The following is an 18,380-nucleotide window of genomic DNA, read 5'->3' as shown; positions in this document are numbered from 1 at the left end:
AATTTAACCTTTTACTATCTATCTGGTCCTGGAGTTTTTAATCAACTGGTCTCATCCTATACTCTTTTCTTCACTTATTCAGTATCTTCAAGAACCAATCACTGGTGCCTAGAAGTTTAAAGGTAATGAGCACTCAGAAGTTCTAGGTGAACAGAAAAAGTAATGCATCACATATTTTTCATCTCTGTTATAGTATTATACATTTTAATATTTCCTTCAATTTTCATTTATCTGCTTAAAGCACTCATCAGGGGACAAGAGTCATAGTGTAGTGGGTAGGGCATTTGTCTTATATGCAGCTGACTCAAGTTGAATCCTTATCATAGCATATGGTGCCCTGAGCTCACCATGAGAGAAGAGCTGGTAATAAGTTCTGAGTAACACTGGTGTGTCCCCCACAAGTTCCCACTATGTTTGTACCCTGCACAATCGTCCAGCTCCTCTCCACCCCCTACTCACACTTCAAAATCTAGATTGGGTTAAAATTGAGTATGTTCATTCTCCCAGCATGATAAATACCAATCACCCATTTGTTTAGGGTCTGGAAATAGTTTTTCTCAAGTACAAGGTATTGTAAAAAAACAATACAGAACAAAAAAATGAGCTCCGACATGTTTTCAAATATTCATTTTCCTTTACACTGTTAGTAGAGGATTTTTAATATTATAATCTCTACCACTTGAGATAGGTACTGAGGTGAAACTCGCAGAAGTGTGGTTGTCACTTTTTTCCACCACTGTGACCACTTTCAAATACATTTTTATTTATTTCAAGTTAGTCCATGCTAAACATTTCATCAGTCATGTTTAAGGTGTTCTTCCATATGTCTATAGCCTTTTATTGGTATCTGTCCATTCAATTTTGTGTGGTAGTATTTTTCCTTGTGACATAGTTCTTTTCTGGTGTTAGGAAACATTACTGATTTTTATTTTGCTTTTTTTTTTTTCATCTGTAAGGATGAAAGTATATGACTTCCAAGATCCAAACACTTTATATTTTATACTGGATGTTTGAACATCATTTAAATGTGTTCTTTTATCCCCCAAGCTTAGGCCTTACTCTTAATTATGGTTTTAAGGAAAAGAGTTAATTTCTTTTTTTAAATATATTTTTATTTAAGTAACATGATTATAACATGATTATTACAGTCACAAATAGAACACCCCCCTTCACCAGTGTAACATACCCCCCTCCACCAATCCCCCTCTCCCATCCCCTGCCTGTATTCGATACAGGCATTCTACTACAGTTATTGTTTTTAAATTCAGTAAATTGTTTTTATTTTTCTTAAAGGATAAGGGTTAAAAAATTAGTAAGGTGTGACAGTGGCAATCGCTATTGTTTGCATAGGCCCAGACAAATATGGGGAAAACAGAAAAAAATATCTGGCCTAATTACAAGAAGGCCTCACCCCTGAGGTTTATTGGCATAAGTTCGACTCTGGGCTTCAGCATATGAGTCTTTCCAACTGGAGTCATCTCTCCTTGGTCCCGGTGAAACTTTTTTCACACTTAGCTGTTATTGGTATCAGTTCCTATATTTAAAGATTCTAGATTCTATGCATTTTCTTTCAATCGAAAAAAGAGTTAATTTCTTTTGTCTTGATTCTTCCATCTTTTTCTTCTTTATGTGCCACATTCGTTATGTCTCCTTTGAGTTCCTTCAGGGATAGAGAACTAGCTATTGAAAATGAGATTATAGTTTCCATGATAGACATTCAACACATCACCAAATTCTGGTGCTTTCTGTCACCAGGTACTTCTGTACATCTTTTTTTTTGTTGTTTCTGTATTTTTGTCCACACACCCGTGACGCTCATGGGGTTACTCTCCTGACTATGCACTCAGAAATCGCTCCTGGCTTGGGGACCATATAGGACACTGGGGGATCGAACCGCAGTCTGTCCTAGGTTAGTGCATGCAGGCAAGCAACCTACGCTTGCACCACTGCTCCTGGCCCACGCTACTATACATTTTTGGCAATGTACCACAATCTAGCACTCTAAAGTGACATCCTGATGTTTAGGATGAATGCTTAAAATTTTTAACCTTGCAACTTTTTCCCGAGGTGGTTTACTTCTTATTGTTTCCCCTTCCTTCCTCTGTGCTCCCCTTCTCTTCCTCCCTCCCTTCCTTATTTCTTAAATTTTTAAAACTGAATCACTTTGAGAATAGTTACAAAGTTGTTCATGATTGAGTTTCAGTCATACAATGTTTCAAGACCATGTGCCTTTCACCCAACTCTTGCCCCCACCCCTGCAGCACCTCTAGGGCAGACCTCTCTCTCTCTCTCTCCATCTCTCTCTTCTCTCTCTCTCTGTTTGAAATACTGTTACTGAAAGAGTTTTTTATGCAAATCACGTTGCCTCTTTTTCAGCTCTCATTCTTGGCTAGAACAATCTTTTTTTTTTTAAATACCTTTATTTAAGCACCATGATTACAAGCATGTTTGTAGTTGGTTTTAGTCATATAAATATATGAAAACCCCCTTTCATTAGTGCAACACTCCCACCACCAATGCTTTCCATCTCCCTTCTCCCCCACCCCTTGCCTGTATTTAAGACAGGCATTCTATTTTATTTTATTTTCCTCACTTCCAACCATTGTCATGATAGTTCTCAGTGTATTATTTCTCTAATTGAACTCACCACTCTTTGTGGTAAGCATCATAGAGTGGCCGGACTCCTCCAGCTTGCATCTCTATTGTCTCTATGTGTTATTACAATAATCTTTTATTTTTCTTAAAACCCATAGATGAGTGAGACTATTCTGTGTCTACCTATCTCTCCCTCTGACTTATTTCACTCAGCATAATAGTTTTCATGTCCATCATGTATAGGAAAAGTTCATGACTTCATTTTATTCTGATGACTGCATTTTGTATATGGTACCACAGTTTCTTTAGCCAATCATCTGTTGTCAGCATGTAGGTTATTTCCAGATTCTGGCTATTGTAAATAGTGCTGGCAGTGAATATAGGAGTGCAGGTGGCCTTTTTGTGCTCCTAGAGCTGTATCCCTAGGAGTGGTATAATTGGATTAAATGGGAGTAGAGCAATCATTTCAACTATTAATTGTCAAAGAATCCCTGCTCTCATCCTAATTGTGCTCCCCTCTTGTGGTAAGCTTCTCACCAGGGACCAGACCTCCCAGCCCTCCCTCATTTTTATTTTCTTTGGATATTACTATAATACTGGTTTCTCTCTTTTTGTTTTTTTTCAAGGGGTGGGGGTTTGGATCACACCTGGACAGCACTCAGGGTGTGAAATCGCTCCTGGCAGACTCGGGGGACCATATGGGATGCCGGAATTTGAACTATCGACCTTCTGCATGCAAGGCTAACACCTTACTTCATGCTATCTCTTCGGTCCCTGGTTTCCACGTGAGTGCAATCATTATGTCTGGCCCACTCATTGCACTCAGCATGATACTCTCCATATCCATCCATGCATAATAAGCAAATTTCACTACTTCACTATTTATTATGGCTGAATAGCTTTCCCTTGTGTAGAGTACCACAATTTCTTTATCCATGCATCTGCTCTTGGGCACATTGACTTGTTTCCAGATTCTAGCTATTGTGAGTGCTGCAGTGAACACATACCTTTTCGTAATTTTAATTAATTTTTAATTGTGGCTAATTACTTTTATATGCCACTGGAGTATAATCCCAGGAGGAGTACTGCTGAGTCATATGGGAGCTCAGTTTCTATAAGGAATGGCCTTATCATTTAAAAAAGGTTGATCCAATCAATATTCCCATCAGCAGTGAATGTGCTCTCATTAAAAAAATACTTTTAGGGTTCAGAGCGATAGCACAACGGTAGGGCATTTTGCCTTGCACGCAGCTGATCCAGGTTGGACCTTGATTTGATTCCTGGGTCCCATATGGTCAGGAGCAATTTCTGAGTGCAGAGGCAGGAGTAAACCCTGAGCACTCACAGGGTGTGGCCCAAAAAGCAAAAAATATAAAACAAAAATTTTTACTCTAGTGTTATGGGTTCAATTTTTGTGTGTCCCCTCATTCCTACATACAACTTAGAGAAATTGTCTGCCACAGAAACACGTTTTAGAAGTAGGAAAGAGTGTGAAATGCATACTAAATAACTTTACTAATATGTTGAAGAAAAAGTAAAGTACACAATTGCTATTTGCAAGTAATCAGCTTCTGATACATAAACGAGGTGGTAATCTTATGCTCAAGAGTGCGTAAGAATTAAAGATGTGTTTGGTTAGGTTAACACCCGAAAGGTAGTTTAGTGCGCCATGGTCGTGGGAAACTTTTTATTTATTTTGGCTCTGTTGCTACAGAAGCTAAGAACTTAGCCTGTTAAGAGAGGTGATGCTGGCCCAGATCCCTTAATAAGCAAAAGAGCAAAGTCAGGGTGATGCATGCCCAGATCTTCTCTTAATGAGTCAGAAGAGGAAGGCAGGAAGTCCATCTTACTTTAGATACATATGTAAATGTATAATATGTATATATAATTATATAGTCTCTGGCACTTCCTAGAGAAAGCGACATTTAAACTTTTCTTTTCTTCTTCTCCCTTTTTCTTTCTCTATTTCTATTTTACTTTTTTCTCTTTTTCTTCCTTCATCTCTTCTCTTTCTTTCTTTTCTCTTCATTCTTTCTTCTCTTTCTTTCTTCTTCTTCTTTTCTTTTTCTTTCTTTTCTTTTCTTTCTTTCTTTTTTCTTATCTCTTTTCTTTCTTTTTCTTTCTTTTCTTTCTTTCTTTCTTTCCTTTTTCTTTTCTTCTTCTCTTTCTTATTTTCTTCTTTCTTTTCTTTCTTTCTTTCTTTCTTTCTTTCTCTTTCTTTCTTTCTCTCTTTCTCTCTCTCTCTTTCTTTCTGTCTCTCTTTCTGTCTCTTTCTTTCTTCTTTTCTTTTCTTCTTTTCTTTCTTTCTTTCTTTCTTTCTTTTTCTTTCTTCTCTTTCTTTCTTTTCTTCTTTCTCTCTTTCTTTCCTTTCTTTCTTTCTTTCTTTCTTTCTTTCTTCTTCTCTTCTCTCTCTCTCTCTCTCTCTCTCTCTCTCTCTTCTTTTATACGTTATCATTTTACCCTTCTAAATCTAAACTTTTCCTCTCTGATCTTGTCAGGAGTTGAATGGAGTTGAAAGCTTGGCTACATCAAGGGTGGGCAAGAGAACTATTTAGCTACAGATAGACATTCCCGGATTTAAAAAATCCCATGCGAGAGAAGGTTCTTTAGGAAAGGGCCGTTTTCTGTAGCGATGGTGAAAGCACTCAAGGGTCCCCCAAAGACGAGCAGACCCCGCGGGAAACCAACCACCGCACACCCTGCCCCTCGCCTCAGGCGTCTCTCACAGCCCACCTGAGCGCCCGCCACAGGGCGACCACGCCCGGCCACTTCCGGGTCGTCGCCCGCTGCCGCCGGCGCGCGTGCAGTGACGTCACGGGCCTCGCAGACCCGGAAGTGGCGGGCGAACTTGCTCGGGGCGCGGATCCCGAGAGGGGAGTCGGAGCCGCCGCACGAGGGAGTCGGTCGGTCGGGCGAGCTGGACGGCCACGCCTCCTCCCGCCTCCCCCCGCAGCCCTGTACTGGGGGCAGAGCTCAGGTAGGACCTGCCATGTGGCGGGATGTGAGCTCGTGGGTGGCAGGCCCGGGCTAGGATGCAAGCAAGGGGCTGCTGGCCTGCCTGGTCTCCCTTGGGGGAGCTCTGGCCCTTGGGGGCTCCACGCCATCCGATGCCATTTGCATTTTCTGCATCTGCTAGCCCACATCTCTGTCCCGCGTCCAGCACCCCGCGAATGGACACATTGCACTGCCCTCTCTTGCACTTCCCAGGCGTGCAGGACACGTGTCTCTTGCAGGGCTCTCCCTCCCTAATCAGCACTCTTGCTTGCGGTTCTGGCAGCCACAGAAACTCTATTAGAGGAATGGGCCCTCTTGGCTTTTCTCAGGAAAAATACTTTTCCTTCTTAGAAAAGCCAAGAGGGCCCATTCCTCTTAAATGGTTTTTATGGAGACACACGTGAATTACAAGTCTTTCCCAGGTACATTAGTGACAGTGAATTAGGGCCATGCCATTCCCCAACCACCAGTGTTGACCTCCCTTCACCCCTGTTGCCAGTTTGTATCCCATACTCCCCTCCACCTCCTGTATCCCTCTCTGGACTGCAAGTGTAACAGGTCCCCTTTACAACTACAGGCTCTCGACATACTCATTATTGGACCCCAAAGTCTTTTTATGGTGCCAGGAAATGTAGAGCTCAGTTGTGGCTGACAAAATCAGTCATTTATAGAACTTGTACATCTTGATTCTGTTTGTTGTTGTCTTTGGGCTTGGTATTTAGGCCTGATCGTTAGGTATTTCCACTCAATGTTCATGTGCCTGTTTGCTCCTGGTACCATCCACTTTTTCCCCTTCCCTCAATTTATGAGGCAGAACAAGATGATTCAAGCCCTGTGGTTCTGTTGGGGAAAAAAAAAGTTTGTCCAGGAGGTATCAATATCAATTGAAAAGAAGAAAGGGGGGAAAGAAAAAAAAAAAGAAGCAACAATAAAATACACAACAGCCACAATAAACTACTAAACAACAACAACAACAAAAAAAAAAGAGAGAAGGAGGACTGCTGTGGTGAGGCTTTGTGCTTTTTTTTTTTTTTTTTTTTTTTGGTGCATAGGCACAGTGAGTATTGGGGGAAATTAGGGAATTCCCTTGGCTTAAGAGATACAAGGTTTCTCCAACCTTGAAGCATACTGTCTTGGGAACAACTACGGGCTCTGGACATGCTCATTATTGAATCCCAAAGTCTTTTTTATGGTGCCAGGAGTTTGTGCTCAGTTGTGGCTGACAAAATCAGTCATTTAAAAAAAATTGCAAGAAAAATTACCGTCTACCACCAGAGCTTTGCCAGAAGTTAAGACACACTGCTAATGGAAGATTTTTCAAACTTGTAAAGTGAATGGGTGAAAGTTGAGGCATGATGGGACATTTATATTGAATGGACTCAGTTTGATGCTTTGAAAGTTTAATAAATTTTGAAAAACAGTCTTGTCTGTCACATCCAAGGGCTTTAATATATTCTTCTAGTGCTCCAGTGTGTGTTACTTTGGTGTCAAATAAACTGCTCCTTTGGCTATATTTATCGACAAGGAGTGTTGCTACATTTGTTTATTATTTTCTTAAAAGGATCATAGATAAAGATCTTGTGTTTTTTTTTTTCAGGTTAGCAGTTGCCTTAAAACTAAGGGCAAAGTTGTTTATATTATGCAATACATAATGATTTTATTTTTGGTCTCAAAACATTGTCATGTAAGATTTTAATCTCAAACGCTATAGGCATTTTAACCTTTATGCTTCACTGTACTGTATTTAGGGTATTTATAATTAAACTAGAAGTACTTCCTTTTGGCTTAAATAGATGATCCTTCCTTCCACTTTTATGCTAGGGATATTATGAGTAGATTCAATGCAGTTGCTGCTTTAGCCCTAGTAAATGGAATAGTATCATGGTTCAGAGGACAAAATGAACTAAGAAAATGTGATCATATAACTTATTCATTTTGCAAATACTTATCCTTCACTTTTTGTTATGCCAGGATGTGCTGGGTTTACAGTAGTGAACAAAATAAACTAAATCCTAGAGCTTGGAGTTATATTAAATTGGGTGAAGGACAATTATCTTGTCTTGGTAAGAGTTATAAACAAAAAATATAGCACATTAAGAAGAAAGAAAACAATGTAGGTTGCTCATTTAGACAGTTTATTCAAGCCTGCCTCTCTAATTAGGGGATTTTTTTTTTTTTTTGGTTTTCGGGCCACACCCGTTTGATGCTCAGGGGTTACTCCTGGCTAAGCGCTCAGAAATTGCCCCTGGCTTGGGGGGGAACCATATGGGACACCGGGGGATCGAACCGCGGTCGCGATTTTTCCTTGGCTAGTGCTTGCAAGGCAGGTACCTTACCTCTAGCGCCACCTCGCCGGCCCCTAATTAGGGGATTTTTAAGTAGAGATCTGAATAAAAAACATTTTTTTTGAATAAAATTTGAGAATGACCTCTTTAGATATATTGGGGTGAATGTACAAGTAACATTTGAGTTTCTTTTGGGTATATACCCAGAAATGGCCTGGCTGACACTTTTGGTACTTTTGTGATCTATTCATAGTAGTCACCCTATTTTACTTCCCACCCTGGCTAACCACTTTGCCTTATATGATTTGGTATAAGAGAGCAGTATGAGTTAATGTCATATATGGCCCAACACACTACTTTATTTTAAAAAAACAATGCAAAGTAACTACAAAAACATAGGTTTTATATCTATCTATATCAATATATCTTTAGAATGCAGAAAAAGCTATAGTTATGACCCAGATTATAATTCAGAGTTAGACATTGACAATTTGATTGTGGGCCAGAGCAATGGCACGGAGGGAGGGCATTTGCCTTGTATGCGGCCAATATCCCAGAAGGACCCAGGTTTGATTCCTGGAATCCCATATGGTCCCCTGAGCCTGCCAGGAGTGATTTCTGAGCACAGAACAAGGAGTAACCCTTGAGCACCATTTAGTTTGACTCAACCCCCATCCCCAAAAAGGGAAAATTTGATTTTTAGGTGAGGTACTATTTGGTTTACCCCATTCTGTATGGCATCTTGTCTCTGCAAATGAAAATGATTCTGGTATTGACTCAGTAATGTGAAATTAATTATTTGGTTGGATACCCTTTAGTTATAATATTTTATCTTTTTAATTGTAGTCAGAATATTTATCTTTTTTCTTTATAAGTCACTATTAAAAATAAATGTGTTTAAAATTTGTGATTTACAAAGTTTTCTCATAGTATGACTATTTCTGGCTGTCATTGTTCAAGAACCATTCCCACCACCCATTGTCTCCAGTTTTCCACTCTTTTCCAAGCCTTCCCCTTGGCAGAAATGAGTACTTTTACTTAATATTACTCATTACAACTAAGTAGTAATGGAATTATTGAAAAAAGTTTATTAAAAGAAAATTGGTAAAACTTTTATTTTCAATAAGGTCATTATGTTGTTGTCTGGAGGTTTTTCTAGTTATTTGTTGATAGTCTGCTGTTGGTATTGTTTACTGAGTTTGGGTGACTTCTGTGATAATTTCACATTTAACTTGGTACATTCTACTGGTATGTTAGCATTAAAAATATAGAGGAGTTGTGTGGCTGTGTACGTTGATCACATGGAATAGGATTTCAAGGATCTGTGGAGCTGGACTGATTAGCCGCCATGGCAGTGGCTGAGGATTGAGGACTTGGGGCTTCCAGAAATACAAAAGTGCAGGGGTGGGAGAAGCACCTTGCTGACTTCAGACTAAGATTCCAGAGATCTCAGTCCCTAAACTGGCATACCTGGAGTTTTGGCAGTTAGGTGTATGCAGAGATTAATGGAAAAGCAGTGAAGTTAGCCATTGGCATGACGGTAGTTGTGGGGTTTGTATGCAGCTGCTGAGGCTTCAGCAGGTGGGGTACTTGTTTTGTTCCCTTCCCAAGACATCTCAGTGTAATCACCTGCAAGAGCATTACATCCATGAGAGTATATCCATGAGTTTTCATGAGTGGCTTGCTCTCCTTTGAGAGTTAAGTGAATTATGGTGCTGGCTAATGGGCAGACATGCTGGCAATACTAGAGTATTTATCTTAAATGGCAATATCCAGGGTTTGAGTATGAGTCAGTGTAAGTTATGATGGTGGTAAAGATCAGATCAGCCTGGTTAGGGAAGTACAGGTAGAAAAGCAATGAATAATAGGGATAAGCTTCTTGTATCAAAATAGATGATGAGGAGGGGAGAACACAGGAATTGAGAAAAGATATGCCCTAGGTCTAAATGAATTGAAAAGTGAAGAAGGATAAAAGGGGAAGAGTTGGGGCTGGAGAGATAGCATGGAGCTAAGGTGTTTGCCTTTCATGCAGAAGGTCAGTGGTTCGAATCCCGGCATCTGATATGGCCCCCCAAGCCTGCCATGAGCAATTTCTGAGCATAGAGCCAGGAGTAACTCCTGAGCATTGCCGGGTGTGACCCAAAAACCAAAAAAAAAAGGGGGGGGAGGGTTAGTTTGGGTCTTACGTCTTAGTCATTTAAATCTATAAAAAGATGGCTACCGAGGCAATTTGGTAACAACAACAAAACACAACAACAACAACAACACATATTTGAGGATTCTGGTTGAAGTATCTGTTGTAGAGACAACAAATGATAGAAGTTTGTATGGTGTGCTATGGGAGGGGCCCTATTCCTTGCCCAATGTTATTAAAAGATGTTCAAAAAAAAAAGCTTGAACTAAGAACTTCAGATTAAAATGGAAAGGCAATCCAGAGAAATAAAGAACCATAAAAACAAAAACGAACTTGGAATTACTAAAGCAGGAAGTTAATTTGTAATAAAAGATAGATTTGGAGAAGGAGCTACGTACCATGTCATGGTGGTGAGGGCAGGTATGTAATATGGGGAGAGAGAAGATTTGCATATTTCCCTGAAGACCTTGGCCTGGCTGTAGGCAATAGACTGGACTGAGTGGTTTCTAGTTTCCTATAAAGAATTGAACCATACCTCAAAGAAGATCTGACTGATGATGCTCTTGCTTCTGGGGGGGAGGCAGTGTCTAGTATCTGTTTGCCTAGGGGCCTTGGATCATTTTCTTTACTCTAAAGCCAATTGAATTTGCACCTTTGACCACAATGCGGTGGGGAGATGGGAGGTGGGGTTATGGTGGTATCAGTCACAGAGAGTGAGGCACAAGCATGCATGGACTGTGAAAGCTTTAGGGATGCATGCACAGTTATAAATGAGTGTATAGACTGGCTATTTATAAAATATTACTCCATATTTCTGGTTTCTAACAGTTATTGTTTTACTTAATAGTTGTTAAGTTGACAGAGACTTTAAGAACAGTTAGTAAGAACATCAGAATACAACGGGTTGATTAAGAACAGAGACTGGGTATTTCACACAACCAGTCAGCAGCCATTGACAGTTGCTTTCTAGTCTCATTTTTGCTTTATTGACCTCTACAACTAAACTTATATTTTTTGCTGTCCTTTCATATTCTAACATATTCTGTTTTGCCCAGGTGACTCTCTCGACTTTGGGATTAATATTTTAGGAGGTAGATCTCTCACATTTTCTCACAGTGTGAACTAGAGTGGGAGCTAGCTGCTCACAGGTAGTCTCAGAGTGGGGCAGCCAGAAACTAGGGTAGAGATATCAGTATACCTGAAAACTAAGATAGTCTATAAGGTCAGTCAATAAGTCAATCATGTCATTATGTAGGCATGCCCTTATATAGGCTCAGTAAACTCTGAACACCACATCTCTGAATTTTCCTGGTGAGTAACCTTCTGTGCATATAAATTATGAGATGTAGATATAATAACATGTTTGTAGATCCACAGTTGAGGCAGAAGATATCAAAGCCTCCATGATTGGTACTCTTCCTGAACTCTGTCTTTGTTACTTCCTTTCTTCCCTTATACTCATCTACATTATTTCTAATAAGCATAATCCAGGAAGATAATAGTTCTGTGTATTCTGTAAGTCCTTCTAGCAAATTTAAGAACTCTATCCTCTGAACTTGGAATCACTATTAAAAATGAAAGTGGGCCCTTGTGTGAATTGTCAGCCTCTAGTTTTGTGGTTCAGAGATTTCCTCATCCTTAGCCTATCCTTTATTCTTTTTATTTTTTGGTTTTTGGGCCATACCCAGTGACTCTCAGGTGTTACCCCTGGCTATGCACTCAGAAATCACTCCTGGCTTGGGGGACCATATGGGACATGGGGGGATCAAACCGTGGTCCAGTTGCCTTTTTTATTTATTTATTTATTTTTTTTACACTTTATTGTGGTAAAAGTGAATTACAAATCTTTCACAGTAATATTTAAGGCAATAGTGGCAATGAATGAGGGGCATTCCCACCACCAATGTTGTCCTCCTCCGTCCCTGTTCCCAGCATGCATCCTATCTTTTATTGTCAATCTTTGATAGCAGGCCCAACTGAACTGATGATGTTAAAGTAATGTAAGATTAGAGGATATATACTTACCTGGCAGGGGAGATACCATGATCATGAAGGTGGTTTTCCAGGGCGAGGCTTATCCATTGCACTCTGGATGTGCTAACCCCTGCGATTTTCTCAAATGTGGGAAACTCGACTGCATAATTTGTGGTAGTGGGGGACTGCGTTCACGCTCTCCCCTGGAAAAAAAAAGAAAAAAAAGTTCACGCTCTCCCCTGGAAAAAAAAAGAAAAAAAAAGGTTAGAGGATATTCAGAAGAGTATCAAAGAACATTATAATGTAAGTTATTTAAAATGATATGGTCCCTTTTAAATACTTTCTAGAGATGTTAAATACTTTTCTAGGGATTGAGAGTGTTTCCACTGTTACATTCATAGGTTGAAATTTTTGTTTATTTGGTTTTTTTTTTTTTTTGACCATAATCTGGCAATGCTCAGGGGTTACTTCTGCCCCTGCACTCAGGAAACCTTCCTGTCGGTATTTGGGGATCATATGGGATACCAGGGATTGAAACCAGGTTGGCCACCTGCAAGATACCCTCCCCAATGTACTATCATTCCAACTCCAAATAAATCATACTTAACTTCCAAGAAAGTCAGTAAAGTTTAGTAAAGTTTTAAGAAAATGACCTCTATTTGAATGGACAAGTATAATTTTAAGAATACCAGAGACCTTTTGATATTTGTTCTTTCTACCATGTGAGGACATAGTAACAAGGTAGGAACCAAATACATGCGTGAAATCAAACACCAGACCTTGATCTGGGATTTTTAGCCTTTGGGACTGAGAAAATAAAACTTCTGATATTTTATTATTGGCAGCCTGAAGATATTAGAATACTAGTTATTAGCTAATATATTATATTTTAAAGTATTGATTGGATGTCTCTTGCTTCAATAGAGGAATGTTTAGAGTTTGATGAACTCATTTTGTCAAGACCCTTTATAAAGATGAATCATCTGAAACATAAAATACTTTGAAGAAGAAAATGATTAGAAATGACTCATTGAGAACTTGAGAATCATGTATCCTTTGAAGTGACTTAGGGGGAAAAAGAAGGCACATGGAACTTTAAGAAAGGGAGAAGGGAAATGTTATGGAAGATTATATAAAATGAACATGCTTTAAGAAGATTCAGCCTAATTTTCCTCCAATGTTTTGAAAAAAAAATAGCAAAGTAATTGTGATTTTGGTTTGTTTTTAGAGCACACATCGTATTTAGGCGTTACTTGTGGGCCTGCACTCAGGGATCTCTCCTGGTAGTGTTTCTGTGGACCATGCAGTGGTCCCCAAACTACGGCCCATGGGCCACATATTGTATTTGTTCCCATTTTGTTTCTTCACTTCAAAACAACATATATACAGTGTCCATAGGAATTTTTTCATAGTTTTTGTTTTTACTATAGTCCAGCCCTCCAGTGGTCTGAGGGACAGTGAACTGGCCCCCTGTTTAAAAAGTTTGAGGACCACTGATATAGAGTGTTGGGGATTAAATCCAGGTTGAGCTCATGTGATACTAAAGATAGAATAAAAGAAAATAATTTTTGTCCCAATATCTCCATTAAGCTACTGTCAAGGTGGTAGTAAATTCCTGTAGGCTGAATTCTGGCCTGAACTTTATAAATAAGATAGCTCTAGGATCTGTCAAAGTTAATTTCCTTGGAGACCATTTTGAATCTCTTCCCTCCAGCCTTAAAAAATTTTGGTTTGTAGTTTGTTTCTTTAGAGTTTTGCCTACTTTCTCTTGGTAACTAATTTGGCAAATTTAATTTGTGATAAAGTATTTGACAGTTGGGAATAGAGTTTTATTATTATAAGTAATATTTTGCTTTAAAAGTATATGATTGTAATGGTGAAACTTATTATGTAGAGAATATTACTAGACATTTCATTTTATTATTTAATTTGAACCATTTAAACCAACTTTATTCTGAATGTTTTTCCACAGTAAGAAACATGTATAACTATTTTATCCAAATAAGCATATGTGTTTGTTTTTTAAAATGTTCTAATTAAAAATGTAAGGTTTTTCTCTTTCTCATTGAAGAATCTCTTAAAATACTGAAAATATTGAGTCATGTAGGCTGATTTTTTCACATTTTAAAATTCAACAACAGTTACAATATATATTTTTGTTTTTGCTAAAATCAAACGAAGCTCCTTTCTTATACTGCAAATGGAATTTTGCTGAATTGAGAGGACAGGAAGCAATTCAGTGATGAGTAGAGTGAATAAATCTGGGAGCATAAGCCACTAGATCAGTAGTTCATTGGGAACTTAAATATATCTTGTGTATTGCAGTGCAACAAATTATCTACCTAATTTGCAACTGAAAATGAAAACTTTATCTTACTGGATTAGGGCCAAGAGTTTAGGAACAGAGAGTGATTTTGGTTTAACATCTTTTATGAGGTTGTAGTTACATTATCACATAGTAGTTTGACTACTAGATCTGGAGGATCTAGTTCTAAACTCATTCATGGGACTGACGATAGAAAACATCCTTTATTACATTAGCCTCTCCTTAGAGCTGTTTATGGCATGGCATTCCTAGAGAGAAAGATCTGAAAGAATAAGAGGACAGGAGAGCACTGAAGAAGGAAATAACAGTCTCTTATAATGTACCCTTGAATGCAGTCCTGTGGTTGCTTCTGTCTAGTACTGGCTGTGTTTATTATTGGAATACAATGTAGGTGGAGAACCAAATGAGCTGGAATAACTAATAGGAAGAAATTAGCTGTGACTACTCTGTCCTTTAACCACCAGTACTTAATGTATTTCCCAAGGCTCTCAGGTATCTCATTTCATTTTACATATCTAAGCCCAGAATCTCATCTTTTAAGTCAAGCATAGATATAGATTGAACTCCTTGGATGTAGTTTCATAAATAGTTCTTTGGATGTGTGTAGTACCTCTTCACCTGCCTTTCCTCACCCTCAGCGTATCAACATATAGTGATGGTACCTAAACAGGCTAGCTAACTGTTTTTGATATTTGTATCTTAAAATGAGAAAATGGGAGATACTTTTGTGCCACTGGCTCTGTTAAGTCTGAGTTCCAGTGCTGGTTAAGAGTCACAAGGGGCTCCCGTTGGTGCTTGGATGGGGCAAGGGTGGATGTGGTGTTAGTGATTGAACTCAAGTTTTTACATGCAAGGCATGTGCTTTGTTACTTGAACCATATTATTGTTCCTTCTATTCTCTCAAGATATATTAAATATATATATATATATATATATATATTTTTTGTTTTTTTTTGTTTTGGGTCACACCCAGCAGCACTCAGGGGTTACTCCTGGCTCCACACTCAGAAATCGCTCCTGGCAGGCTAGGGGGACCATATGGGATGCCGGGACTTGAACCACCATCCTTCTGTATGCAAGGCAAATGCCCTACCTCCATGCTATCTCTATGGCCCCTTAAATATGTATTTTTAAATTCCTCTTTGAATTCTGTTCTTGTTGATATTGTTGTAGTAATGAGTGTTTTACATACATTTGGTTGTCGTACTTGCTGGGGGGGGTGATTGTTATGAATTTTTCGTTAGGGTGCTTGCACCTGTTCTCACCAGATTTCATACACTTGAGTTGTGAGGCTCACATACATACCTGAATATGGTGTCTTAGAGCTTGCACCCTCTATAGTCACAAGGAGATCACAAATTTCATAATTACCGGAATTATGTTTTCTTGCATATGGGTGGCATGGGAGATTGGATTTATAGCCTTGTGCCTACAAGGCAAGCTCTTTTGTTGCTGAGCAATTTCTCTATCTCTCACAGTAGATTAAATATTTCAAATATAAATTGGAAGACATATTAATCTTTGCAAATGTTGGAATTCTATGAATTCCATTGAGATATATTCCTGTGGGCAAAATATACTTTGGGCTCATGCTAAGGTTGAGGGACATTGCCCTTAAGCTTCTGAGCTTCATTGTTTGAAAGGTTCTCTACAGTCCACTCTGCTCTCTTTGAGTGTCTATTTTCTGATCAGCTGGTATTCAGAGTTGCCACCTCTGATATATTTGAAAAAAGATTTTTTTTTTGAGCCACACCTGGCTGTCCTCATGGTTGACTCCTGGTTTTGTGTTCAGGCGTCACTCCTGACAGTGGTCAGGGGATTATTTGGAGTGCCAGGGATCAAACCTGGTCAGATGTGTACAAAGAAAGTGCCTTAATCACTATACTAATACTTTGCCCTATATTTGAATTTTTTGTTTGTTTGTTTTGTCCACATCAGGACTCAGGTTACTCCTGGCTCTGTGCTAAGAAATCACTCCTGGCAGGATTGAGGGATCATATGGGATGTCGGGGATCAAACCCAAGTCTTCCCGTGCTTAGCAATTTTTCTTCCATTTGCAAGGCTAACACCCGACTGCTGTGCTATCACTTTACCTCTGAGCTGTGTTTTTTTTCTTTTCTTTTTGACTTTCTCTTTTGAGGTTACTTTTATTGAGGAAATGTTGGCTCACATTATTGTGTATGTTGTAGGAGTACAAATCATGCAGATTTTGTAACTAAAAGGAACTGTGCTGGAGTTATACTATTGAATTTTCAGCCTTGAGAGAAGGATAAGGACCTTGACAATTGGCATAGGTATATAAGGGCAGATTTTGATGAACTGTCAATCTCTAAATTTTATTCAACCTTCTATTATAGAAGCTACCTTTCACCTCTTCCCAGGAGGTAAGTCTCCTTGACCTGAAGAGCCAGTAAGCCAGTCTTAAAATGCTTCTTCATATGCTGATCTTCCTCTAGTTAGTTCTTTTCAGTTCATTTTCCATTTCTTCTAGAACAGTGTTTACCTGTTTTCCAAGTGGATGGTACCTCTTTCCAGGGGGCTATAGGATCCTAGCAGGGTGGTAATAGTCATAGTGCAATAAGGGGGTGATGATTTTTTTTTTAAAGGAGGACAGTAAATCAGATAACTTCGGAAACATTCTTTCTAGACCTTTAATCAGTCTAGACAGGTCCAGACAGGTCTCTGAAGAAAAGGTAAAGCTTAAACTATGAAGAGTTGTGATATACACTGAAAGAAGGGAGTGGCTTTTGCCTTGGTTTTATATCGATATAATTCATGGGAGGGAATGGATCCTAAAGAGTGTGAAATGAGACTGAAGGAATGGCAAGTAAGAACAGGCAGTGGTGGTGGTGATGGTTTTGGTGAGTTCAGGGAATTTTCTAAGAAAATTACATGAATGCTGCACCAGGCTATTAAGAAATGAGAATTCATGGGAACTAGTAATCCAGAAAAAGTTTTGGAGAAGGAGCTGATGCTAGTTAGTTAGTACTTGTAGTTTACTTACTGTCTTTTCTTACTCAACCCTGTCATTCAATTTTTAGAGCTTTAAAAAAATTATTTTTTGGAGGGGCAAGGCACACTTAGTTCACTCAACTGCATTCTCAAACTGGACCACTTATCTTTGTAACTACATGAGAAGCATATAACTTACTTTATTTGACCCTCATCCATCATTTCAGAGATCCTAATATTAAATATTCTTTTTAAACGTAGGAGCAGGTTGCTATTTTGAGAGTACTTAAGACAACTCCAGAAAGACTCCCCTAAGCAAGAAATGCTGTTAAATATATGGGTAAAGTTTATTTTAATAAAGCAATAGAGAACAAAATATAATTCTTTTGTTGTGTTTTTTTTTGGGGGGGGGGGCACACCTGGTAGTACATAGAAGTTGGTCTTGGCTCTGATCAGGGTTAACTCCTGGAAGACGCAGGGTGCTATATATGGTATGCCAGGAATTGAATCTGAGTTGACCAGGTTCAAAGCAAGCACCATACCCGCTCTACTATGTCTTGAGCTCCCCCAAATGTAATTAGTTTTAAGGTACTAAGAAAGTATATTACTGCTTAATCATCTTGAAAGTAGATGAGGTACATTATTTTTTTTTTCTTTTTTCTTTTTCTTCCCTGAAAATTGCTTTGATTATTCTTGGTCATCTATGTTTACGTGTAAATTTCAGAATGAGCTTGCTACTATCTATCAAACTGATTGGAATTATGTTTGAGGAACAATAAAAACATGCTGTTAATTTATGAAAAATGTTTACTTCTATTTATTTGATTTCTGTTACTTAGGTTTTTATTGTAGCAATCTTTCTTGGTTTCTATTAGGTAATTTTTTCTTACTATTTCATACTAAAAAGAAATTTTAACAATGTTTTGTCTGGATATACTGGTAGAAATAGGAATAAATGATGACTATCATATATTTATATTTATAGGGATACAGTTGATTTGACACCAGGAATGATTTGATAAATGACTGCTTATGTTTTTCTCTTCTTGGAAAGTTTTCTTATTTGATCAGAATATCACACTTTGGTCCAGATGATTGGAATATTAAAATATCTCGATGT

The 18,380-nt window shown here is 38.6% G+C and overlaps 1 non-coding gene across 1 annotated transcript; it reads left to right on the top strand.

Annotated features, from left to right (window-relative positions):
• The first annotated feature begins 12,025 nt into the window (after positions 1–12,025).
• Positions 12,026–12,188, top strand: LOC126002244 (U1 spliceosomal RNA). Its single transcript, XR_007493003.1, has one exon. It is a non-coding gene; the product is annotated as a U1 spliceosomal RNA (small nuclear RNA).
• Positions 12,189–18,380: the final 6,192 nt, after the last annotated feature.

Source organism: Suncus etruscus, chromosome 2 (genome assembly GCF_024139225.1).
Source record: "Suncus etruscus isolate mSunEtr1 chromosome 2, mSunEtr1.pri.cur, whole genome shotgun sequence".
Classification (NCBI taxonomy): Eukaryota; Metazoa; Chordata; class Mammalia; order Eulipotyphla; family Soricidae; genus Suncus; species Suncus etruscus.
Note: the sequence above shows the minus strand (reverse complement) of the source record. Positions and strands in the feature narration are given on the sequence as shown.